Genomic DNA, 23050 nt, shown 5'->3' with positions numbered 1-23050 from the left:
TCTCATCTTCTGTCAGCCAGTGTTCACTGTAATGAGCTCCCCCGGTTTGAATGTCATTGCAAGGGTTGACTGGATGCAGCTCGTGAAAGGGCAAGCTGACATTTTGTGGAGTAAAAGCTGGGCTGTGTGTAAGAATGAATGGCGTGCTTTGTTTGCTGCAAAACATGCTAATCACGTTCTCCTGTGTGATGCACTGTTCAAGTTACTGCTGATGACCAGTGCAAGACTGAGAAAGAAGCAAGGAGTATTAATGAAGAAAAAGCTGTCCAAGCCCAGTTTTCAGCCCTCCTCTTGCTGTCTGCCAAGGTCTTTAGTGGCAGCGCTGCAGACAATGCTGCTAGGACCGGATTACGTGGCTGATCTGCGTGGGGCAGGAGCGGGCACCTTAGCTCCGCAGCTCCTCGTTAGTATAGTGGACAGTATCTCTGCCTGTCACGCGGAAGACCGGGGTTCGATTCCCCGACGGGGAGGCCCTTGTCTGCCTTTTACTTTTCGGTTGGTTGCCTTTAACAAGCGCGTCATCGGCCGACGTGACGTATACAGCAGCCAAAGGAAAATGCGTTGGCCGGGAATCGAACCCGGGTCAACTGCTTGGAAGGCAGCTATGCTCACCACTATACCACCAACGCTTGCGGGCAGCTTTTGCCAGAAGCACTCAAAAAGGACTGCCTTCAACCAAGGATCCCTCTTTGTCCGGGTTCGGCACCGAAACATGTTCGGCATAGGGATCCTAACCTTCGCAAAATGCACCGATCTACCCACATGTCACAGGGACATCTTCACAAGAGTGCCGCCCGGCCATGTAGCATAACGGAAGCCAAAAGGAACACATTGGCTGGGAATCTGCTTGGAAGCCAGCTGTGCTCACCACTATGTTACCAACGCTTGTGGACATCCTCTCACAGAAGTGTAGAAAATGAAAGCTTTCAAGCAAGGAGTTTCTTTGTGTGGGGGGCGAAAAACAAAAATGTCAAGTATGGATCCCATCTTTTTCCGACGTTGAGGTTGGATAAATCGTTCGACGGCACAAGCTCACCAAAAAACAACAGAGGTGGAAAATTTCACTCTGCAGTGGTGGAGTTCTCATCTTCTGTCAGCCAGTGTTCACTGTAATGAGCTCCCCCGGTTTGAATGTCATTGCAAGGGTTGACTGGATGCAGCTCGTGAAAGGGCAAGCTGACATTTTGTGGAGTAAAAGCTGGGCTGTGTGTAAGAATGAATGGCGTGCTTTGTTTGCTGCAAAACATGCTAATCACGTTCTCCTGTGTGATGCACTGTTCAAGTTACTGCTGATGACCAGTGCAAGACTGAGAAAGAAGCAAGGAGTATTAATGAAGAAAAAGCTGTCCAAGCCCAGTTTTCAGCCCTCCTCTTGCTGTCTGCCAAGGTCTTTAGTGGCAGCGCTGCAGACAATGCTGCTAGGACCGGATTACGTGGCTGATCTGCGTGGGGCAGGAGCGGGCACCTTAGCTCCGCAGCTCCTCGTTAGTATAGTGGACAGTATCTCTGCCTGTCACGCGGAAGACCGGGGTTCGATTCCCCGACGGGGAGGCCCTTGTCTGCCTTTTACTTTTCGGTTGGTTGCCTTTAACAAGCGCGTCATCGGCCGACGTGACGTATACAGCAGCCAAAGGAAAATGCGTTGGCCGGGAATCGAACCCGGGTCAACTGCTTGGAAGGCAGCTATGCTCACCACTATACCACCAACGCTTGCGGGCAGCTTTTGCCAGAAGAACTCAAAAAGGACTGCCTTCAACCAAGGATCCCTCTTTGTCCGGGTTCGGCACCGAAACATGTTCGGCATAGGGATCCTAACCTTCGCAAAATGCACCGATCTACCCACATGTCACAGGGACATCTTCACAAGAGTGCCGCCCGGCCATGTAGCATAACGGAAGCCAAAAGGAACACATTGGCTGGGAATCTGCTTGGAAGCCAGCTGTGCTCACCACTATGTTACCAACGCTTGTGGACATCCTCTCACAGAAGTGTAGAAAATGAAAGCTTTCAACCAAGGAGTTTCTTTGTGTGGGGGGCGAAAAACAAAAATGTCAAGTATGGATCCCATCTTTTTCCGACGTTGAGGTTGGATAAATCGTTCGACGGCACAAGCTCACCAAAAAACAACAGAGGTGGAAAATTTCACTCTGCAGTGGTGGAGTTCTCATCTTCTGTCAGCCAGTGTTCACTGTAATGAGCTCCCCCGGTTTGAATGTCATTGCAAGGGTTGACTGGATGCAGCTCGTGAAAGGGCAAGCTGACATTTTGTGGAGTAAAAGCTGGGCTGTGTGTAAGAATGAATGGCGTGCTTTGTTTGCTGCAAAACATGCTAATCACGTTCTCCTGTGTGATGCACTGTTCAAGTTACTGCTGATGACCAGTGCAAGACTGAGAAAGAAGCAAGGAGTATTAATGAAGAAAAAGCTGTCCAAGCCCAGTTTTCAGCCCTCCTCTTGCTGTCTGCCAAGGTCTTTAGTGGCAGCGCTGCAGACAATGCTGCTAGGACCGGATTACGTGGCTGATCTGCGTGGGGCAGGAGCGGGCACGTTAGCTCCGCAGCTCCTCGTTAGTATAGTGGACAGTATCTCCGCCTGTCACGCGGAAGACCGGGGTTCGATTCCCCGACGGGGAGGCCCTTGTCTGCCTTTTACTTTTCGGTTGGTTGCCTTTAACAAGCGCGTCATCGGCCGACGTGACGTATACAGCAGCCAAAGGAAAATGCGTTGGCCGGGAATCGAACCCGGGTCAACTGCTTGGAAGGCAGCTATGCTCACCACTATACCACCAACGCTTGCGGGCAGCTTTTGCCAGAAGAACTCAAAAAGGACTGCCTTCAACCAAGGATCCCTCTTTGTCCGGGTTCGGCACCGAAACATGTTCGGCATAGGGATCCTAACCTTCGCAAAATGCACCGATCTACCCACATGTCACAGGGACATCTTCACAAGAGTGCCGCCCGGCCATGTAGCATAACGGAAGCCAAAAGGAACACATTGGCTGGGAATCTGCTTGGAAGCCAGCTGTGCTCACCACTATGTTACCAACGCTTGTGGACATCCTCTCACAGAAGTGTAGAAAATGAAAGCTTTCAAGCAAGGAGTTTCTTTGTGTGGGGGGCGAAAAACAAAAATGTCAAGTATGGATCCCATCTTTTTCCGACGTTGAGGTTGGATAAATCGTTCGACGGCACAAGCTCACCAAAAAACAACAGAGGTGGATAATTTCACTCTGCAGTGGTGGAGTTCTCATCTTCTGTCAGCCAGTGTTCACTGTAATGAGCTCCCCCGGTTTGAATGTCATTGCAAGGGTTGACTGGATGCAGCTCGTGAAAGGGCAAGCTGACATTTTGTGGAGTAAAAGCTGGGCTGTGTGTAAGAATGAATGGCGTGCTTTGTTTGCTGCAAAACATGCTAATCACGTTCTCCTGTGTGATGCACTGTTCAAGTTACTGCTGATGACCAGTGCAAGACTGAGAAAGAAGCAAGGAGTATTAATGAAGAAAAAGCTGTCCAAGCCCAGTTTTCAGCCCTCCTCTTGCTGTCTGCCAAGGTCTTTAGTGGCAGCGCTGCAGACAATGCTGCTAGGACCGGATTACGTGGCTGATCTGCGTGGGGCAGGAGCGGGCACTTTAGCTCCGCAGCTCCTCGTTAGTATAGTGGACAGTATCTCCGCCTGTCATGCGGAAGACCGGGGTTCGATTCCCCGACGGGGAGGCCCTTGTCTGCCTTTTACTTTTCGGTTGGTTGCCTTTAACAAGCGCGTCATCAGCCGACGTGACATATACAGCAGCCAAAGGAAAATGCGTTGGCGGGGAATCGAACCCGGGTCAACTGCTTGGAAGGCAGCTATGCTCACCACTATACCACCAACGCTTGCGGGCAGCTTTTGCCAGAAGAACTCAAAAAGGACTGCCTTCAACCAAGGATCCCTCTTTGTCCGGGTTCGGCACCGAAACATGTTCGGCATAGGGATCCTAACCTTCGCAAAATGCACCGATCTACCCACATGTCACAGGGACATCTTCACAAGAGTGCCGCCCGGCCATGTAGCATAACGGAAGCCAAAAGGAACACATTGGCTGGGAATCTGCTTGGAAGCCAGCTGTGCTCACCACTATGTTACCAACGCTTGTGGACATCCTCTCACAGAAGTGTAGAAAATGAAAGCTTTCAAGCAAGGAGTTTCTTTGTGTGGGGGGCGAAAAACAAAAATGTCAAGTATGGATCCCATCTTTTTCCGACGTTGAGGTTGGATAAATCGTTCGACGGCACAAGCTCACCAAAAAACAACAGAGGTGGATAATTTCACTCTGCAGTGGTGGAGTTCTCATCTTCTGTCAGCCAGTGTTCACTGTAATGAGCTCCCCCGGTTTGAATGTCATTGCAAGGGTTGACTGGATGCAGCTCGTGAAAGGGCAAGCTGACATTTTGTGGAGTAAAAGCTGGGCTGTGTGTAAGAATGAATGGCGTGCTTTGTTTGCTGCAAAACATGCTAATCACGTTCTCCTGTGTGATGCACTGTTCAAGTTACTGCTGATGACCAGTGCAAGACTGAGAAAGAAGCAAGGAGTATTAATGAAGAAAAAGCTGTCCAAGCCCAGTTTTCAGCCCTCCTCTTGCTGTCTGCCAAGGTCTTTAGTGGCAGCGCTGCAGACAATGCTGCTAGGACCGGATTACGTGGCTGATCTGCGTGGGGCAGGAGCGGGCACCTTAGCTCCGCAGCTCCTCGTTAGTATAGTGGACAGTATCTCCGCCTGTCACGCGGAAGACCGGGGTTCGATTCCCCGACGGGGAGGCCCTTGTCTGCCTTTTACTTTTCGGTTGGTTGCCTTTAACAAGCGCGTCATCGGCCGACGTGACGTATACAGCAGCCAAAGGAAAATGCGTTGGCCGGGAATCGAACCCGGGTCAACTGCTTGGAAGGCAGCTATGCTCACCACTATACCACCAACGCTTGCGGGCAGCTTTTGCCAGAAGAACTCAAAAAGGACTGCCTTCAACCAAGGATCCCTCTTTGTCCGGGTTCGGCACCGAAACATGTTCGGCATAGGGATCCTAACCTTCGCAAAATGCACCGATCTACCCACATGTCACAGGGACATCTTCACAAGAGTGCCGCCCGGCCATGTAGCATAACGGAAGCCAAAAGGAACACATTGGCTGGGAATCTGCTTGGAAGCCAGCTGTGCTCACCACTATGTTACCAACGCTTGTGGACATCCTCTCACAGAAGTGTAGAAAATGAAAGCTTTCAAGCAAGGAGTTTCTTTGTGTGGGGGGCGAAAAACAAAAATGTCAAGTATGGATCCCATCTTTTTCCGACGTTGAGGTTGGATAAATCGTTCGACGGCACAAGCTCACCAAAAAACAACAGAGGTGGATAATTTCACTCTGCAGTGGTGGAGTTCTCATCTTCTGTCAGCCAGTGTTCACTGTAATGAGCTCCCCCGGTTTGAATGTCATTGCAAGGGTTGACTGGATGCAGCTCGTGAAAGGGCAAGCTGACATTTTGTGGAGTAAAAGCTGGGCTGTGTGTAAGAATGAATGGCGTGCTTTGTTTGCTGCAAAACATGCTAATCACGTTCTCCTGTGTGATGCACTGTTCAAGTTACTGCTGATGACCAGTGCAAGACTGAGAAAGAAGCAAGGAGTATTAATGAAGAAAAAGCTGTCCAAGCCCAGTTTTCAGCCCTCCTCTTGCTGTCTGCCAAGGTCTTTAGTGGCAGCGCTGCAGACAATGCTGCTAGGACCGGATTACGTGGCTGATCTGCGTGGGGCAGGAGCGGGCACCTTAGCTCCGCAGCTCCTCGTTAGTATAGTGGACAGTATCTCCGCCTGTCACGCGGAAGACCGGGGTTCGATTCCCCGACGGGGAGGCCCTTGTCTGCCTTTTACTTTTCGGTTGGTTGCCTTTAACAAGCGCGTCATCGGCCGACGTGACGTATACAGCAGCCAAAGGAAAATGCGTTGGCCGGGAATCGAACCCGGGTCAACTGCTTGGAAGGCAGCTATGCTCACCACTATACCACCAACGCTTGCGGGCAGCTTTTGCCAGAAGAACTCAAAAAGGACTGCCTTCAACCAAGGATCCCTCTTTGTCCGGGTTCGGCATAGGGATCCTAACCTTCGCAAAATGCACCGATCTACCCACATGTCACAGGGACATCCTCACAAGAGTGCCGCCCGGCCATGTAGCATAACGGAAGCCAAAAGGAACACATTGGCTGGGAATCTGCTTGGAAGCCAGCTGTGCTCACCACTATGTTACCAACGCTTGTGGACATCCTCTCACAGAAGTGTAGAAAATGAAAGCTTTCAAGCAAGGAGTTTCTTTGTGTGGGGGGCGAAAAACAAAAATGTCAAGTATGGATCCCATCTTTTTCCGACGTTGAGGTTGGATAAATCGTTCGACGGCACAAGCTCACCAAAAAACAACAGAGGTGGATAATTTCACTCTGCAGTGGTGGAGTTCTCATCTTCTGTCAGCCAGTGTTCACTGTAATGAGCTCCCCCGGTTTGAATGTCATTGCAAGGGTTGACTGCATGCAGCTCGTGAAAGGGCAAGCTGACATTTTGTGGAGTAAAAGCTGGGCTGTGTGTAAGAATGAATGGCGTGCTTTGTTTGCTGCAAAACATGCTAATCACGTTCTCCTGTGTGATGCACTGTTCAAGTTACTGCTGATGACCAGTGCAAGACTGAGAAAGAAGCAAGGAGTATTAATGAAGAAAAAGCTGTCCAAGCCCAGTTTTCAGCCCTCCTCTTGCTGTCTGCCAAGGTCTTTAGTGGCAGCGCTGCAGACAATGCTGCTAGGACCGGATTACGTGGCTGATCTGCGTGGGGCAGGAGCGGGCACCTTAGCTCCGCAGCTCCTCGTTAGTATAGTGGACAGTATCTCCGCCTGTCACGCGGAAGACCGGGGTTCGATTCCCCGACGGGGAGGCCCTTGTCTGCCTTTTACTTTTCGGTTGGTTGCCTTTAACAAGCGCGTCATCGGCCGACGTGACGTATACAGCAGCCAAAGGAAAATGCGTTGGCCGGGAATCGAACCCGGGTCAACTGCTTGGAAGGCAGCTATGCTCACCACTATACCACCAACGCTTGCGGGCAGCTTTTGCCAGAAGAACTCAAAAAGGACTGCCTTCAACCAAGGATCCCTCTTTGTCCGGGTTCGGCACCGAAACATGTTCGGCATAGGGATCCTAACCTTCGCAAAATGCACCGATCTACCCACATGTCACAGGGACATCCTCACAAGAGTGCCGCCCGGCCATGTAGCATAACGGAAGCCAAAAGGAACACATTGGCTGGGAATCTGCTTGGAAGCCAGCTGTGCTCACCACTATGTTACCAACGCTTGTGGACATCCTCTCACAGAAGTGTAGAAAATGAAAGCTTTCAAGCAAGGAGTTTCTTTGTGTGGGGGGCGAAAAACAAAAATGTCAAGTATGGATCCCATCTTTTTCCGACGTTGAGGTTGGATAAATCGTTCGACGGCACAAGCTCACCAAAAAACAACAGAGGTGGATAATTTCACTCTGCAGTGGTGGAGTTCTCATCTTCTGTCAGCCAGTGTTCACTGTAATGAGCTCCCCCGGTTTGAATGTCATTGCAAGGGTTGACTGGATGCAGCTCGTGAAAGGGCAAGCTGACATTTTGTGGAGTAAAAGCTGGGCTGTGTGTAAGAATGAATGGCGTGCTTTGTTTGCTGCAAAACATGCTAATCACGTTCTCCTGTGTGATGCACTGTTCAAGTTACTGCTGATGACCAGTGCAAGACTGAGAAAGAAGCAAGGAGTATTAATGAAGAAAAAGCTGTCCAAGCCCAGTTTTCAGCCCTCCTCTTGCTGTCTGCCAAGGTCTTTAGTGGCAGCGCTGCAGACAATGCTGCTAGGACCGGATTACGTGGCTGATCTGCGTGGGGCAGGAGCGGGCACCTTAGCTCCGCAGCTCCTCGTTAGTATAGTGGACAGTATCTCCGCCTGTCACGCGGAAGACCGGGGTTCGATTCCCCGACGGGGAGGCCCTTGTCTGCCTTTTACTTTTCGGTTGGTTGCCTTTAACAAGCTCGTCATCGGCCGACGTGACGTACACAGCAGCCAAAGGAAAATGCGTTGGCCGGGAATCGAACCCGGGTCAACTGCTTGGAAGGCAGCTATGCTCACCACTATACCACCAACGCTTGCGGGCAGCTTTTGCCAGAAGAACTCAAAAAGGACTGCCTTCAACCAAGGATCCCTCTTTGTCCGGGTTCGGCACCGAAACATGTTCGGCATAGGGATCCTAACCTTCGCAAAATGCACCGATCTACCCACATGTCACAGGGACATCCTCACAAGAGTGCCGCCCGGCCATGTAGCATAACGGAAGCCAAAAGGAACACATTGGCTGGGAATCTGCTTGGAAGCCAGCTGTGCTCACCACTATGTTACCAACGCTTGTGGACATCCTCTCACAGAAGTGTAGAAAATGAAAGCTTTCAACCAAGGAGTTTCTTTGTGTGGGGGGCGAAAAACAAAAATGTCAAGTATGGATCCCATCTTTTTCCGACGTTGAGGTTGGATAAATCGTTCGACGGCACAAGCTCACCAAAAAACAACAGAGGTGGATAATTTCACTCTGCAGTGGTGGAGTTCTCATCTTCTGTCAGCCAGTGTTCACTGTAATGAGCTCCCCCGGTTTGAATGTCATTGCAAGGGTTGACTGGATGCAGCTCGTGAAAGGGCAAGCTGACATTTTGTGGAGTAAAAGCTGGGCTGTGTGTAAGAATGAATGGCGTGCTTTGTTTGCTGCAAAACATGCTAATCACGTTCTCCTGTGTGATGCACTGTTCAAGTTACTGCTGATGACCAGTGCAAGACTGAGAAAGAAGCAAGGAGTATTAATGAAGAAAAAGCTGTCCAAGCCCAGTTTTCAGCCCTCCTCTTGCTGTCTGCCAAGGTCTTTAGTGGCAGCGCTGCAGACAATGCTGCTAGGACCGGATTACGTGGCTGATCTGCGTGGGGCAGGAGCGGGCACCTTAGCTCCGCAGCTCCTCGTTAGTATAGTGGACAGTATTTCCGCCTGTCACGCGGAAGACCAGGGTTCGATTCCCCGATGGGGAGGCCCTTGTCTGCCTTTTACTTTTCGGTTGGTTGCCTTTAACAAGCGCGTCATCGGCCGACGTGACGTATACAGCAGCCAAAGGAAAATGCGTTGGCCGGGAATCGAACCCGGGTCAACTGCTTGGAAGGCAGCTATGCTCACCACTATACCACCAACGCTTGCGGGCAGCTTTTGCCAGAAGAACTCAAAAAGGACTGCCTTCAACCAAGGATCCCTCTTTGTCCGGGTTCGGCACCGAAACATGTTCGGCATAGGGATCCTAACCTTCGCAAAATGCACCGATCTACCCACATGTCACAGGGACATCTTCACAAGAGTGCCGCCCGGCCATGTAGCATAACGGAAGCCAAAAGGAACACATTGGCTGGGAATCTGCTTGGAAGCCAGCTGTGCTCACCACTATGTTACCAACGCTTGTGGACATCCTCTCACAGAAGTGTAGAAAATGAAAGCTTTCAAGCAAGGAGTTTCTTTGTGTGGGGGGCGAAAAACAAAAATGTCAAGTATGGATCCCATCTTTTTCCGACGTTGAGGTTGGATAAATCGTTCGACGGCACAAGCTCACCAAAAAACAACAGAGGTGGATAATTTCACTCTGCAGTGGTGGAGTTCTCATCTTCTGTCAGCCAGTGTTCACTGTAATGAGCTCCCCCGGTTTGAATGTCATTGCAAGGGTTGACTGGATGCAGCTCGTGAAAGGGCAAGCTGACATTTTGTGGAGTAAAAGCTGGGCTGTGTGTAAGAATGAATGGCGTGCTTTGTTTGCTGCAAAACATGCTAATCACATTCTCCTGTGTGATGCACTGTTCAAGTTACTGCTGATGACCAGTGCAAGACTGAGAAAGAAGCAAGGAGTATTAATGAAGAAAAAGCTGTCCAAGCCCAGTTTTCAGCCCTCCTCTTGCTGTCTGCCAAGGTCTTTAGTGGCAGCGCTGCAGACAATGCTGCTAGGACCGGATTACGTGGCTGATCTGCGTGGGGCAGGAGAGGGCACCTTAGCTCCGCAGCTCCTCGTTAGTATAGTGGACAGGATCTCCGCCTGTCACGCGGAAGACCGGGGTTCGATTCCCCGACGGGGAGGCCCTTGTCTGCCTTTTACTTTTTGGTTGGTTGCCTTTAACAAGCGCGTCATCGGCCGACGTGACGTATACAGCAGCCAAAGGAAAATGCGTTGGCCGGGAATCGAACCCGGATCAACTGCTTGGAAGGCAGCTATGCTCACCACTATACCACCAACGCTTGCAGGCAGCTTTTGCCAGAAGCACTCAAAAAGGACTGCCTTCAACCAAGGATCCCTCTTTGTCCGGGTTCGGCACCGAAATATGTTCGGCATAGGGATCCTAACCTTCGCAAAATGCACCGATCTACCCACATGTCACAGGGACATCTTCACAAGAGTGCCGCCCGGCCATGTAGCATAACGGAAGCCAAAAGGAACACATTGGCTGGGAATCTGCTTGGAAGCCAGCTGTGCTCACCACTATGTTACCAACGCTTGTGGACATCCTCTCACAGAAGTGTAGAAAATGAAAGCTTTCAACCAAGGAGTTTCTTTGTGTGGGGGGCGAAAAACAAAAATGTCAAGTATGGATCCCATCTTTTTCCGACGTTGAGGTTGGATAAATCGTTCGACGGCACAAGCTCACCAAAAAACAACAGAGGTGGATAATTTCACTCTGCAGTGGTGGAGTTCTCATCTTCTGTCAGCCAGTGTTCACTGTAATGAGCTCCCCCGGTTTGAATGTCATTGCAAGGGTTGACTGGATGCAGCTCGTGAAAGGGCAAGCTGACATTTTGTGGAGTAAAAGCTGGGCTGTGTGTAAGAATGAATGGCGTGCTTTGTTTGCTGCAAAACATGCTAATCACGTTCTCCTGTGTGATGCACTGTTCAAGTTACTGCTGATGACCAGTGCAAGACTGAGAAAGAAGCAAGGAGTATTAATGAAGAAAAAGCTGTCCAAGCCCAGTTTTCAGCCCTCCTCTTGCTGTCTGCCAAGGTCTTTAGTGGCAGCGCTGCAGACAATGCTGCTAGGACCGGATTACGTGGCTGATCTGCGTGGGGCAGGAGCGGGCACCTTAGCTCCGCAGCTCCTCGTTAGTATAGTGGACAGTATCTCCGCCTGTCACACGGAAGACCGGGGTTCGATTCCCCGACGGTGAGGCCCTTGTCTGCCTTTTACTTTTCGGTTGGTTGCCTTTAACAAGCGCGTCATCGGCCGACGTGACGTATACAGCAGCCAAAGGAAAATGCGTTGGCCGGGAATCGAACCCGGGTCAACTGCTTGGAAGGCAGCTATGCTCACCACTATACCACCAACGCTTGCGGGCAGCTTTTGCCAGAAGAACTCAAAAAGGACTGCCTTCAACCAAGGATCCCTCTTTGTCCGGGTTCGGCACCGAAACATGTTCGGCATAGGGATCCTAACCTTCGCAAAATGCACCGATCTACCCACATGTCACAGGGACATCTTCACAAGAGTGCCGCCCGGCCATGTAGCATAACGGAAGCCAAAAGGAACACATTGGCTGGGAATCTGCTTGGAAGCCAGCTGTGCTCACCACTATGTTACCAACGCTTGTGGACATCCTCTCACAGAAGTGTAGAAAATGAAAGCTTTCAACCAAGGAGTTTCTTTGTGTGGGGGGCGAAAAACAAAAATGTCAAGTATGGATCCCATCTTTTTCCGACGTTGAGGTTGGATAAATCGTTCGACGGCACAAGCTCACCAAAAAACAACAAAGGTGGATAATTTCACTCTGCAGTGGTGGAGTTCTCATCTTCTGTCAGCCAGTGTTCACTGTAATGAGCTCCCCCGGTTTGAATGTCATTGCAAGGGTTGACTGCATGCAGCTCGTGAAAGGGCAAGCTGACATTTTGTGGAGTAAAAGCTGGGCTGTGTGTAAGAATGAATGGCGTGCTTTGTTTGCTGCAAAACATGCTAATCACGTTCTCCTGTGTGATGCACTGTTCAAGTTACTGCTGATGACCAGTGCAAGACTGAGAAAGAAGCAAGGAGTATTAATGAAGAAAAAGCTGTCCAAGCCCAGTTTTCAGCCCTCCTCTTGCTGTCTGCCAAGGTCTTTAGTGGCAGCGCTGCAGACAATGCTGCTAGGACCGGATTACGTGGCTGATCTGCGTGGGGCAGGAGCGGGCACCTTAGCTCCGCAGCTCCTCGTTAGTATAGTGGACAGTATCTCCGCCTGTCACGCGGAAGACCGGGGTTTGATTCCCCGACGGGGAGGCCCTTGTCTGCCTTTTACTTTTCGGTTGGTTGCCTTTAACAAGCGCGTCATCGGCCGACGTGACGTATACAGCAGCCAAAGGAAAATGCATTGGCCGGGAATCGATCCCGGGTCAACTGCTTGGAAGGCAGCTATGCTCACCACTATACCACCAACGCTTGCGGGCAGCTTTTGCCAGAAGAACTCAAAAAGGACTGCCTTCAACCAAGGATCCCTCTTTGTCCGGGTTCGGCACCGAAACATGTTCGGCATAGGGATCCTAACCTTCGCAAAATGCACCGATCTACCCACATGTCACAGGGACATCTTCACAAGAGTGCCGCCCGGCCATGTAGCATAACGGAAGCCAAAAGGAACACATTGGCTGGGAATCTGCTTGGAAGCCAGCTGTGCTCACCACTATGTTACCAACGCTTGTGGACATCCTCTCACAGAAGTGTAGAAAATGAAAGCTTTCAAGCAAGGAGTTTCTTTGTGTGGGGGGCGAAAAACAAAAATGTCAAGTATGGATCCCATCTTTTTCCGACGTTGAGGTTGGATAAATCGTTCGACGGCACAAGCTCACCAAAAAACAACAGAGGTGGATAATTTCACTCTGCAGTGGTGGAGTTCTCATCTTCTGTCAGCCAGTGTTCACTGTAATGAGCTCCCCCGGTTTGAATGTCATTGCAAGGGTTGACTGGATGCAGCTCGTGAAAGGGCAAGCTGACATTTTGTGGAGTAAAAGCTGGGCTGTGTGTAAGAATGAATGGCGTGCTTTGTTTGCTGCAAAACATGCTAATCACGTTCTCCTGTGTGATGCACTGTTCAAGTTACTGCTGATGACCAGTGCAAGACTGAGAAAGAAGCAAGGAGTATTAATGAAGAAAAAGCTGTCCAAGCCCAGTTTTCAGCCCTCCTCTTGCTGTCTGCCAAGGTCTTTAGTGGCAGCGCTGCAGACAATGCTGCTAGGACCGGATTACGTGGCTGATCTGCGTGGGGCAGGAGCGGGCACCTTAGCTCCGCAGCTCCTCGTTAGTATAGTGGACAGTATCTCCGCCTGTCACGCGGAAGACCGGGGTTCGATTCCCCGACGGGGAGGCCCTTGTCTGCCTTTTACTTTTCGGTTGGTTGCCTTTAACAAGCGCGTCATCGGCCGACGTGACGTATACAGCAGCCAAAGGAAAATGCGTTGGCCGGGAATCGAACCCGGGTCAACTGCTTGGAAGGCAGCTATGCTCACCACTATACCACCAACGCTTGCGGGCAGCTTTTGCCAGAAGAACTCAAAAAGGACTGCCTTCAACCAAGGATCCCTCTTTGTCCGGGTTCGGCACCGAAACATGTTCGGCATAGGGATCCTAACCTTCGCAAAATGCACCGATCTACCCACATGTCACAGGGACATCTTCACAAGAGTGCCGCCCGGCCATGTAGCATAACGGAAGCCAAAAGGAACACATTGGCTGGGAATCTGCTTGGAAGCCAGCTGTGCTCACCACTATGTTACCAACGCTTGTGGACATCCTCTCACAGAAGTGTAGAAAATGAAAGCTTTCAAGCAAGGAGTTTCTTTGTGTGGGGGGCGAAAAACAAAAATGTCAAGTATGGATCCCATCTTTTTCCGACGTTGAGGTTGGATAAATCGTTCGACGGCACAAGCTCACCAAAAAACAACAGAGGTGGATAATTTCACTCTGCAGTGGTGGAGTTCTCATCTTCTGTCAGCCAGTGTTCACTGTAATGAGCTCCCCCGGTTTGAATGTCATTGCAAGGGTTGACTGGATGCAGCTCGTGAAAGGGCAAGCTGACATTTTGTGGAGTAAAAGCTGGGCTGTGTGTAAGAATGAATGGCGTGCTTTGTTTGCTGCAAAACATGCTAATCACGTTCTCCTGTGTGATGCACTGTTCAAGTTACTGCTGATGACCAGTGCAAGACTGAGAAAGAAGCAAGGAGTATTAATGAAGAAAAAGCTGTCCAAGCCCAGTTTTCAGCCCTCCTCTTGCTGTCTGCCAAGGTCTTTAGTGGCAGCGCTGCAGACAATGCTGCTAGGACCGGATTACGTGGCTGATCTGCGTGGGGCAGGAGCGGGCACCTTAGCTCCGCAGCTCCTCGTTAGTATAGTGGACAGTATCTCCGCCTGTCACGCGGAAGACCGGGGTTCGATTCCCCGACGGGGAGGCCCTTGTCTGCCTTTTACTTTTCGGTTGGTTGCCTTTAACAAGCGCGTCATCGGCCGACGTGACGTATACAGCAGCCAAAGGAAAATGCGTTGGCCGGGAATCGAACCCGGGTCAACTGCTTGGAAGGCAGCTATGCTCACCACTATACCACCAACGCTTGCGGGCAGCTTTTGCCAGAAGAACTCAAAAAGGACTGCCTTCAACCAAGGATCCCTCTTTGTCCGGGTTCGGCACCGAAACATGTTCGGCATAGGGATCCTAACCTTCGCAAAATGCACCGATCTACCCACATGTCACAGGGACATCTTCACAAGAGTGCCGCCCGGCCATGTAGCATAACGGAAGCCAAAAGGAACACATTGGCTGGGAATCTGCTTGGAAGCCAGCTGTGCTCACCACTATGTTACCAACGCTTGTGGACATCCTCTCACAGAAGTGTAGAAAATGAAAGCTTTCAAGCAAGGAGTTTCTTTGTGTGGGGGGCGAAAAACAAAAATGTCAAGTATGGATCCCATCTTTTTCCGACGTTGAGGTTGGATAAATCGTTCGACGGCACAAGCTCACCAAAAAACAACAGAGGTGGATAATTTCACTCTGCAGTGGTGGAGTTCTCATCTTCTGTCAGCCAGTGTTCACTGTAATGAGCTCCCCCGGTTTGAATGTCATTGCAAGGGTTGACTGGATGCAGCTCGTGAAAGGGCAAGCTGACATTTTGTGGAGTAAAAGCTGGGCTGTGTGTAAGAATGAATGGCGTGCTTTGTTTGCTGCAAAACATGCTAATCACGTTCTCCTGTGTGATGCACTGTTCAAGTTACTGCTGATGACCAGTGCAAGACTGAGAAAGAAGCAAGGAGTATTAATGAAGAAAAAGCTGTCCAAGCCCAGTTTTCAGCCCTCCTCTTGCTGTCTGCCAAGGTCTTTAGTGGCAGCGCTGCAGACAATGCTGCTAGGACCGGATTACGTGGCTGATCTGCGTGGGGCAGGAGCGGGCACCTTAGCTCCGCAGCTCCTCGTTAGTATAGTGGACAGTATCTCCGCCTGTCACGCGGAAGACCGGGGTTCGATTCCCCGACGGGGAGGCCCTTTTCTGCCTTTTACTTTTCGGTTGGTTGCCTTTAACAAGCGCGTCATCGGCCGACGTGACGGATACAGCAGCCAAAGGAAAATGCGTTGGCCGGGAATCGAACCCGGATCAACTGCTTGGAAGGCAGCTATGCTCACCACTATACCACCAACGCTTGCGGGCAGCTTTTGCCAGAAGCACTCAAAAAGGACTGCCTTCAACCAAGGATCCCTCTTTGTCCGGGTTCGGCACCGAAACATGTTCGGCATAGGGATCCTAACCTTCGCAAAATTCACCGATCTACCCACATGTCACAGGGACATCTTCACAAGAGTGCCGCCCGGCCATGTAGCATAACGGAAGCCAAAAGGAACACATTGGCTGGGAATCTGCTTGGAAGCCAGCTGTGCTCACCACTATGTTACCAACGCTTGTGGACATCCTCTCACAGAAGTGTAGAAAATGAAAGCTTTCAACCAAGGAGTTTCTTTGTGTGGGGGGCGAAAAACAAAAATGTCAAGTATGGATCCCATCTTTTTCCGACGTTGAGGTTGGATAAATCGTTCGACGGCACAAGCTCACCAAAAAACAACAGAGGTGGATAATTTCACTCTGCAGTGGTGGAGTTCTCATCTTCTGTCAGCCAGTGTTCACTGTAATGAGCTCCCCCGGTTTGAATGTCATTGCAAGGGTTGACTGGATGCAGCTCGTGAAAGGGCAAGCTGACATTTTGTGGAGTAAAAGCTGGGCTGTGTGTAAGAATGAATGGCGTGCTTTGTTTGCTGCAAAACATGCTAATCACGTTCTCCTGTGTGATGCACTGTTCAAGTTACTGCTGATGACCAGTGCAAGACTGAGAAAGAAGCAAGGAGTATTAATGAAGAAAAAGCTGTCCAAGCCCAGTTTTCAGCCCTTCTCTTGCTGTCTGCCAAGGTCTTTAGTGGCAGCGCTGCAGACAATGCTGCTAGGACCGGATTACGTGGCTGATCTGCGTGGGGCAGGAGCGGGCACCTTTGCTCCGCAGCTCCTCGTTAGTATAGTGGACAGTATCTCCGCCTGTCACGCGGAAGACCGGGGTTCGATTCCCCGACGGGGAGGCCCTTGTCTGCCTTTTACTTTTCGGTTGGTTGCCTTTAACAAGCGCGACATGGGCCGACGTGACGTATACAGCAGCCAAAGGAAAATGCGTTGGCCGGGAATCGAACCCGGGTCAACTGCTTGGAAGGCAGCTATGCTCACCACTATACCACCAACGCTTGCGGGCAGCTTTTGCCAGAAGAACTCAAAAAGGACTGCCTTCAACCAAGGATCCCTCTTTGTCCGGGTTCGGCACCGAAACATGTTCGGCATAGGGATCCTAACCTTCGCAAAATGCACCGATCTACCCACATGTCACAGGGACATCTTCACAAGAGTGCCGCCCGGCCATGTAGCATAACGGAAGCCAAAAGGAACACATTGGCTGGGAATCTGCTTGGAAGCCAGCTGTGCTCACCACTATGTTACCAACGCTTGTGGACATCCTCTCACAGAAGTGTAGAAAATGAAAGCTTTCAACCAAGGAGTTTCTTTGTGTGGGGGGCGAAAAACAAAAATGTCAAGTATGGATCCCATCTTTTTCCGACGTTGAGGTTGGATAAATCGTTCGACGGCACAAGCTCACCAAAAAACAACAGAGGTGGATAATTTCACTCTGATGTGGTGGAGTTCTCATCTTCTGTCAGCCAGTGTTCACTGTAATGAGCTCCCCCGGTTTGAATGTCATTGCAAGGGTTGACTGGATGCAGCTCGTGAAAGGGCAAGCTGACATTTTGTGGAGTAAAAGCTGGGCTGTGTGTAAGAATGAATGGCGTGCTTTGTTTGCTGCAAAACATGCTAATCACGTTCTCCTGTGTGATGCACTGTTCAAGTTACTGCTGATGACCAGTGCAAGACTGAGAAAGAAGCAAGGAGTATTAATGAAGAAAAAGCTGTCCAAGCCCAGTTTTCAGCCCTCCTCTTGCTGTCTGCCTAGGTCTTTAGTGGCAGCGCTGCAGACAATGCTGCTAGGACCGGATTACGTGGCTGATCTGCGTGGGGCAGGAGCGGGCACCTTAGCTCCGCAGCTCCTCGTTAGTATAGTGGACAGTATCTCCGCCTGTCACGCGGAAGACCGGGGTTCGATTCCCCGACGGGGAGGCCCTTGTCTGCCTTTTACTTTTCGGTTGGTTGCCTTTAACAAGCGCGTCATCGGCCGACGTGACGTATACAGCAGCCAAAGGAAAATGCGTTGGCCGGGAATCGAACCCGGGTCAACTGCTTGGAAGGCAGCTATGCTCACCACTATACCACCAACGCTTGCGGGCAGCTTTTGCCAGAAGAACTCAAAAAGGACTGCCTTCAACCAAGGATCCCTCTTTGTCCGGGTTCGGCACCGAAACATGTTCGGCATAGGGATCCTAACCTTCGCAAAATGCACCGATCTACCCACATGTCACAGGGACATCTTCACAAGAGTGCCGCCCGGCCATGTAGCATAACGGAAGCCAAAAGGAACACATTGGCTGGGAATCTGCTTGGAAGCCAGCTGTGCTCACCACTATGTTACCAACGCTTGTGGACATCCTCTCACAGAAGTGTAGAAAATGAAAGCTTTCAACCAAGGAGTTTCTTTGTGTGGGGGGCGAAAAACAAAAATGTCAAGTATGGATCCCATCTTTTTCCGACGTTGAGGTTGGATAAATCGTTCGACGGCACAAGCTCACCAAAAAACAACAGAGGTGGATAATTTCACTCTGATGTGGTGGAGTTCTCATCTTCTGTCAGCCAGTGTTCACTGTAATGAGCTCCCCCGGTTTGAATGTCATTGCAAGGGTTGACTGGATGCAGCTCGTGAAAGGGCAAGCTGACATTTTGTGGAGTAAAAGCTGGGCTGTGTGTAAGAATGAATGGCGTGCTTTGTTTGCTGCAAAACATGCTAATCACGTTCTCCTGTGTGATGCACTGTTCAAGTTACTGCTGATGACCAGTGCAAGACTGAGAAAGAAGCAAGGAGTATTAATGAAGAAAAAGCTGTCCAAGCCCAGTTTTCAGCCCTCCTCTTGCTGTCTGCCTAGGTCTTTAGTGGCAGCGCTGCAGACAATGCTGCTAGGACCGGATTACGTGGCTGATCTGCGTGGGGCAGGAGCGGGCACCTTAGCTCCGCAGCTCCTCGTTAGTATAGTGGACAGTATCTCCGCCTGTCACGCGGAAGACCGGGGTTCGATTTCCCCGACGGGGAGGCCCTTGTCTGCCTTTTACTTTTCGGTTGGTTGCCTTTAACAAGCGCGTCATCGGCCGACGTGACGTATACAGCAGCCAAAGGAAAATGCGTTGGCCGGAAATCGAACCCGGATCAACTGCTTGGAAGGCAGCTATGCTCACCACTATACCACCAACGCTTGCGGGCAGCTTTTGCCAGAAGCACTCAAAAAGGACTGCCTTCAACCAAGGATCCCTCTTTGTCCGGGTTCGGCACCGAAACATGTTCGGCATAGGGATCCTAACCTTCGCAAAATGCACCGATCTACCCACATGTCACAGGGACATCTTCACAAGAGTGCCGCCCGGCCATGTAGCATAACGGAAGCCAAAAGGAACACATTGGCTGGGAATCTGCTTGGAAGCCAGCTGTGCTCACCACTATGTTACCAACGCTTGTGGACATCCTCTCACAGAAGTGTAGAAAATGAAAGCTTTCAACCAAGGAGTTTCTTTGTGTGGGGGGCGAAAAACAAAAATGTCAAGTATGGATCCCATCTTTTTCCGACGTTGAGGTTGGATAAATCGTTCGACGGCACAAGCTCACCAAAAAACAACAGAGGTGGATAATTTCACTCTGCAGTGGTGGAGTTCTCATCTTCTGTCAGCCAGTGTTCACTGTAATGAGCTCCCCCGGTTTGAATGTCATTGCAAGGGTTGACTGGATGCAGCTCGTGAAAGGGCAAGCTGACATTTTGTGGAGTAAAAGCTGGGCTGTGTGTAAGAATGAATGGCGTGCTTTGTTTGCTGCAAAACATGCTAATCACGTTCTCCTGTGTGATGCACTGTTCAAGTTACTGCTGATGACCAGTGCAAGACTGAGAAAGAAGCAAGGAGTATTAATGAAGAAAAAGCTGTCCAAGCCCAGTTTTCAGCCCTCCTCTTGCTGTCTGCCAAGGTCTTTAGTGGCAGCGCTGCAGACAATGCTGCTAGGACCGGATTACGTGGCTGATCTGCGTGGGGCAGGAGCGGGCACCTTAGCTCCGCAGCTCCTCGTTAGTATAGTGGACAGTATCTCCGCCTGTCACGCGGAAGACCGGGGTTCGATTCCCCGACGGGGAGGCCCTTGTCTGCGTTTTACTTTTCGGTTGGTTGCCTTTAACAAGCGCGTCATCGGCCGACGTGACGTATACAGCAGCCAAAGGAAAATGCGTTGGCCGGGAATCGAACCCGGGTCAACTGCTTGGAAGGCAGCTATGCTCACCACTACACCACCAACGCTTGCGGGCAGCTTTTGCCAGAAGAACTCAAAAAGGACTGCCTTCAACCAAGGATCCCTCTTTGTCCGGGTTCGGCACCGAAACATGTTCGGCATAGGGATCCTAACCTTCGCAAAATGCACCGATCTACCCACATGTCACAGGGACATCTTCACAAGAGTGCCGCCCGGCCATGTAGCATAACGGAAGCCAAAAGGAACACATTGGCTGGGAATCTGCTTGGAAGCCAGCTGTGCTCACCACTATGTTACCAACGCTTGTGGACATCCTCTCACAGAAGTGTAGAAAATGAAAGCTTTCAAGCAAGGAGTTTCTTTGTGTGGGGGGCGAAAAACAAAAATGTCAAGTATGGATCCCATCTTTTTCCGACGTTGAGGTTGGATAAATCGTTCGACGGCACAAGCTCACCAAAAAACAACAGAGGTGGATAATTTCACTCTGCAGTGGTGGAGTTCTCATCTTCTGTCAGCCAGTGTTCACTGTAATGAGCTCCCCCGGTTTGAATGTCATTGCAAGGGTTGACTGGATGCAGCTCGTGAAAGGGCAAGCTGACATTTTGTGGAGTAAAAGCTGGGCTGTGTGTAAGAATGAATGGCGTGCTTTGTTTGCTGCAAAACATGCTAATCACGTTCTCCTGTGTGATGCACTGTTCAAGTTACTGCTGATGACCAGTGCAAGACTGAGAAAGAAGCAAGGAGTATTAATGAAGAAAAAGCTGTCCAAGCCCAGTTTTCAGCCCTCCTCTTGCTGTCTGCCAAGGTCTTTAGTGGCAGCGCTGCAGACAATGCTGCTAGGACCGGATTACGTGGCTGATCTGCGTCGGGCAGGAGCGGGCACCTTAGCTCCGCAGCTCCTCGTTAGTATAGTGGACAGTATCTCCGCCTGTCACGCGGAAGACCGGGGTTCGATTCCCCGACGGGGAGGCCCTTGTCTGCCTTTTACTTTTCGGTTGGTTGCCTTTAACAAGCGCGTCATCGGCCGACGTGACGTATACAGCAGCCAAAGGAAAATGCGTTGGCCGGGAATCGAACCCGGGTCAACTGCTTGGAAGGCAGCTATGCTCACCACTATACCACCAACGCTTGCGGGCAGCTTTTGCCAGAAGAACTCAAAAAGGACTGCCTTCAACCAAGGATCCCTCTTTGTCCGGGTTCGGCACCGAAACATGTTCGGCATAGGGATCCTAACCTTCGCAAAATGCACCGATCTACCCACATGTCACAGGGACATCTTCACAAGAGTGCCGCCCGGCCATGTAGCATAACGGAAGCCAAAAGGAACACATTGGCTGGGAATCTGCTTGGAAGCCAGCTGTGCTCACCACTATGTTACCAACGCTTGTGGACATCCTCTCACAGAAGTGTAGAAAATGAAAGCTTTCAACCAAGGAGTTTCTTTGTGTGGGGGGCGAAAAACAAAAATGTCAAGTATGGATCCCATCTTTTTCCGACGTTGAGGTTGGATAAATCGTTCGACGGCACAAGCTCACCAAAAAACAACAGAGGTGGATAATTTCACTCTGCAGTGGTGGAGTTCTCATCTTCTGTCAGCCAGTGTTCACTGTAATGAGCTCCCCCGGTTTGAATGTCATTGCAAGGGTTGACTGGATGCAGCTCGTGAAAGGGCAAGCTGACATTTTGTGGAGTAAAAGCTGGGCTGTGTGTAAGAATGAATGGCGTGCTTTGTTTGCTGCAAAACATGCTAATCACGTTCTCCTGTGTGATGCACTGTTCAAGTTACTGCTGATGACCAGTGCAAGACTGAGAAAGAAGCAAGGAGTAATAATGAAGAAAAAGCTGTCCAAGCCCAGTTTTCAGCCCTCCTCTTGCTGTCTGCCAAGGTCTTTAGTGGCAGCGCTGCAGACAATGCTGCTAGGACCGGATTACGTGGCTGATCTGCGTGGGGCAGGAGCGGGCACCTTAGCTCCGCAGCTCCTCGTTAGTATAGTGGACAGTATCTCCGCCTGTCACGCGGAAGACCGGGGTTCGATTCCCCGACGGGGAGGCCCTTGTCTGCCTTTTACTTTTCGGTTGGTTGCCTTTAACAAGCGCGTCATCGGCCGACGTGACGGATACAGCAGCCAAAGGAAAATGCGTTGGCCGGGAATCGAACCCGGATCAACTGCTTGGAAGGCAGCTATGCTCACCACTATACCACCAACGCTTGCGGGCAGCTTTTGCCAGAAGCACTCAAAAAGGACTGCCTTCAACCAAGGATCCCTCTTTGTCCGGGTTCGGCACCGAAACATGTTCGGCATAGGGATCCTAACCTTCGCAAAATTCACCGATCTACCCACATGTCACAGGGACATCTTCACAAGAGTGCCGCCCGGCCATGTAGCATAACGGAAGCCAAAAGGAACACATTGGCTGGGAATCTGCTTGGAAGCCAGCTGTGCTCACCACTATGTTACCAACGCTTGTGGACATCCTCTCACAGAAGTGTAGAAAATGAAAGCTTTCAACCAAGGAGTTTCTTTGTGTGGGGGGCGAAAAACAAAAATGTCAAGTATGGATCCCATCTTTTTCCGACGTTGAGGTTGGATAAATCGTTCGACGGCACAAGCTCACCAAAAAACAACAGAGGTGGATAATTTCACTCTGCAGTGGTGGAGTTCTCATCTTCTGTCAGCCAGTGTTCACTGTAATGAGCTCCCCCGGTTTGAATGTCATTGCAAGGGTTGACTGGATGCAGCTCGTGAAAGGGCAAGCTGACATTTTGTGGAGTAAAAGCTGGGCTGTGTGTAAGAATGAATGGCGTGCTTTGTTTGCTGCAAAACATGCTAATCACGTTCTCCTGTGTGATGCACTGTTCAAGTTACTGCTGATGACCAGTGCAAGACTGAGAAAGAAGCAAGGAGTATTAATGAAGAAAAAGCTGTCCAAGCCCAGTTTTCAGCCCTTCTCTTGCTGTCTGCCAAGGTCTTTAGTGGCAGCGCTGCAGACAATGCTGCTAGGACCGGATTACGTGGCTGATCTGC

General features: G+C 50.6%; 31 non-coding genes across 31 annotated transcripts; 13 read left to right on the top strand and 18 right to left on the bottom strand.

Annotated features, from left to right (window-relative positions):
* Positions 1 to 557: 557 nt before the first annotated feature.
* Positions 558 to 629, bottom strand: trnag-ucc (transfer RNA glycine (anticodon UCC)). Its single transcript has one exon. It is a non-coding gene; the product is annotated as a tRNA-Gly (tRNA).
* Positions 630 to 1638: 1009 nt separating this feature from the next.
* Positions 1639 to 1710, bottom strand: trnag-ucc (transfer RNA glycine (anticodon UCC)). Its single transcript has one exon. It is a non-coding gene; the product is annotated as a tRNA-Gly (tRNA).
* Positions 1711 to 2560: 850 nt separating this feature from the next.
* trnad-guc (transfer RNA aspartic acid (anticodon GUC)) lies at positions 2561 to 2632 on the top strand. The gene has a single exon. It is a non-coding gene; the product is annotated as a tRNA-Asp (tRNA).
* An 87-nt stretch (positions 2633 to 2719) lies between these two features.
* Positions 2720 to 2791, bottom strand: trnag-ucc (transfer RNA glycine (anticodon UCC)). Its single transcript has one exon. It is a non-coding gene; the product is annotated as a tRNA-Gly (tRNA).
* A 1931-nt stretch (positions 2792 to 4722) lies between these two features.
* On the top strand, positions 4723 to 4794 carry trnad-guc (transfer RNA aspartic acid (anticodon GUC)). The gene has a single exon. It is a non-coding gene; the product is annotated as a tRNA-Asp (tRNA).
* An 87-nt stretch (positions 4795 to 4881) lies between these two features.
* Positions 4882 to 4953, bottom strand: trnag-ucc (transfer RNA glycine (anticodon UCC)). Its single transcript has one exon. It is a non-coding gene; the product is annotated as a tRNA-Gly (tRNA).
* Positions 4954 to 5803: 850 nt separating this feature from the next.
* trnad-guc (transfer RNA aspartic acid (anticodon GUC)) lies at positions 5804 to 5875 on the top strand. The gene has a single exon. It is a non-coding gene; the product is annotated as a tRNA-Asp (tRNA).
* Positions 5876 to 5962: 87 nt separating this feature from the next.
* On the bottom strand, positions 5963 to 6034 carry trnag-ucc (transfer RNA glycine (anticodon UCC)). Its single transcript has one exon. It is a non-coding gene; the product is annotated as a tRNA-Gly (tRNA).
* An 833-nt stretch (positions 6035 to 6867) lies between these two features.
* trnad-guc (transfer RNA aspartic acid (anticodon GUC)) lies at positions 6868 to 6939 on the top strand. The gene has a single exon. It is a non-coding gene; the product is annotated as a tRNA-Asp (tRNA).
* Positions 6940 to 7026: 87 nt separating this feature from the next.
* Positions 7027 to 7098, bottom strand: trnag-ucc (transfer RNA glycine (anticodon UCC)). The gene has a single exon. It is a non-coding gene; the product is annotated as a tRNA-Gly (tRNA).
* Positions 7099 to 7948: 850 nt separating this feature from the next.
* trnad-guc (transfer RNA aspartic acid (anticodon GUC)) lies at positions 7949 to 8020 on the top strand. The gene has a single exon. It is a non-coding gene; the product is annotated as a tRNA-Asp (tRNA).
* An 87-nt stretch (positions 8021 to 8107) lies between these two features.
* On the bottom strand, positions 8108 to 8179 carry trnag-ucc (transfer RNA glycine (anticodon UCC)). The gene has a single exon. It is a non-coding gene; the product is annotated as a tRNA-Gly (tRNA).
* Positions 8180 to 9188: 1009 nt separating this feature from the next.
* trnag-ucc (transfer RNA glycine (anticodon UCC)) lies at positions 9189 to 9260 on the bottom strand. Its single transcript has one exon. It is a non-coding gene; the product is annotated as a tRNA-Gly (tRNA).
* A 1009-nt stretch (positions 9261 to 10269) lies between these two features.
* Positions 10270 to 10341, bottom strand: trnag-ucc (transfer RNA glycine (anticodon UCC)). Its single transcript has one exon. It is a non-coding gene; the product is annotated as a tRNA-Gly (tRNA).
* A 1009-nt stretch (positions 10342 to 11350) lies between these two features.
* trnag-ucc (transfer RNA glycine (anticodon UCC)) lies at positions 11351 to 11422 on the bottom strand. The gene has a single exon. It is a non-coding gene; the product is annotated as a tRNA-Gly (tRNA).
* Positions 11423 to 13353: 1931 nt separating this feature from the next.
* trnad-guc (transfer RNA aspartic acid (anticodon GUC)) lies at positions 13354 to 13425 on the top strand. Its single transcript has one exon. It is a non-coding gene; the product is annotated as a tRNA-Asp (tRNA).
* An 87-nt stretch (positions 13426 to 13512) lies between these two features.
* On the bottom strand, positions 13513 to 13584 carry trnag-ucc (transfer RNA glycine (anticodon UCC)). Its single transcript has one exon. It is a non-coding gene; the product is annotated as a tRNA-Gly (tRNA).
* Positions 13585 to 14434: 850 nt separating this feature from the next.
* trnad-guc (transfer RNA aspartic acid (anticodon GUC)) lies at positions 14435 to 14506 on the top strand. Its single transcript has one exon. It is a non-coding gene; the product is annotated as a tRNA-Asp (tRNA).
* An 87-nt stretch (positions 14507 to 14593) lies between these two features.
* Positions 14594 to 14665, bottom strand: trnag-ucc (transfer RNA glycine (anticodon UCC)). The gene has a single exon. It is a non-coding gene; the product is annotated as a tRNA-Gly (tRNA).
* Positions 14666 to 15515: 850 nt separating this feature from the next.
* Positions 15516 to 15587, top strand: trnad-guc (transfer RNA aspartic acid (anticodon GUC)). The gene has a single exon. It is a non-coding gene; the product is annotated as a tRNA-Asp (tRNA).
* Positions 15588 to 15674: 87 nt separating this feature from the next.
* On the bottom strand, positions 15675 to 15746 carry trnag-ucc (transfer RNA glycine (anticodon UCC)). The gene has a single exon. It is a non-coding gene; the product is annotated as a tRNA-Gly (tRNA).
* Positions 15747 to 16596: 850 nt separating this feature from the next.
* Positions 16597 to 16668, top strand: trnad-guc (transfer RNA aspartic acid (anticodon GUC)). The gene has a single exon. It is a non-coding gene; the product is annotated as a tRNA-Asp (tRNA).
* An 87-nt stretch (positions 16669 to 16755) lies between these two features.
* trnag-ucc (transfer RNA glycine (anticodon UCC)) lies at positions 16756 to 16827 on the bottom strand. Its single transcript has one exon. It is a non-coding gene; the product is annotated as a tRNA-Gly (tRNA).
* An 850-nt stretch (positions 16828 to 17677) lies between these two features.
* On the top strand, positions 17678 to 17749 carry trnad-guc (transfer RNA aspartic acid (anticodon GUC)). Its single transcript has one exon. It is a non-coding gene; the product is annotated as a tRNA-Asp (tRNA).
* An 87-nt stretch (positions 17750 to 17836) lies between these two features.
* trnag-ucc (transfer RNA glycine (anticodon UCC)) lies at positions 17837 to 17908 on the bottom strand. Its single transcript has one exon. It is a non-coding gene; the product is annotated as a tRNA-Gly (tRNA).
* Positions 17909 to 19840: 1932 nt separating this feature from the next.
* trnad-guc (transfer RNA aspartic acid (anticodon GUC)) lies at positions 19841 to 19912 on the top strand. The gene has a single exon. It is a non-coding gene; the product is annotated as a tRNA-Asp (tRNA).
* An 87-nt stretch (positions 19913 to 19999) lies between these two features.
* Positions 20000 to 20071, bottom strand: trnag-ucc (transfer RNA glycine (anticodon UCC)). The gene has a single exon. It is a non-coding gene; the product is annotated as a tRNA-Gly (tRNA).
* Positions 20072 to 20921: 850 nt separating this feature from the next.
* trnad-guc (transfer RNA aspartic acid (anticodon GUC)) lies at positions 20922 to 20993 on the top strand. Its single transcript has one exon. It is a non-coding gene; the product is annotated as a tRNA-Asp (tRNA).
* An 87-nt stretch (positions 20994 to 21080) lies between these two features.
* trnag-ucc (transfer RNA glycine (anticodon UCC)) lies at positions 21081 to 21152 on the bottom strand. The gene has a single exon. It is a non-coding gene; the product is annotated as a tRNA-Gly (tRNA).
* An 850-nt stretch (positions 21153 to 22002) lies between these two features.
* On the top strand, positions 22003 to 22074 carry trnad-guc (transfer RNA aspartic acid (anticodon GUC)). Its single transcript has one exon. It is a non-coding gene; the product is annotated as a tRNA-Asp (tRNA).
* Positions 22075 to 22161: 87 nt separating this feature from the next.
* trnag-ucc (transfer RNA glycine (anticodon UCC)) lies at positions 22162 to 22233 on the bottom strand. Its single transcript has one exon. It is a non-coding gene; the product is annotated as a tRNA-Gly (tRNA).
* Positions 22234 to 23050: the final 817 nt, after the last annotated feature.

Source organism: Danio rerio, chromosome 4, assembly GCF_052040795.2.
Source record: "Danio rerio strain M-AB ecotype USA chromosome 4, GRCz13ab, whole genome shotgun sequence".
In the NCBI taxonomy this organism is placed as follows: domain Eukaryota; kingdom Metazoa; phylum Chordata; class Actinopteri; order Cypriniformes; family Danionidae; genus Danio; species Danio rerio.
Note: the sequence above shows the minus strand (reverse complement) of the source record. Positions and strands in the feature narration are given on the sequence as shown.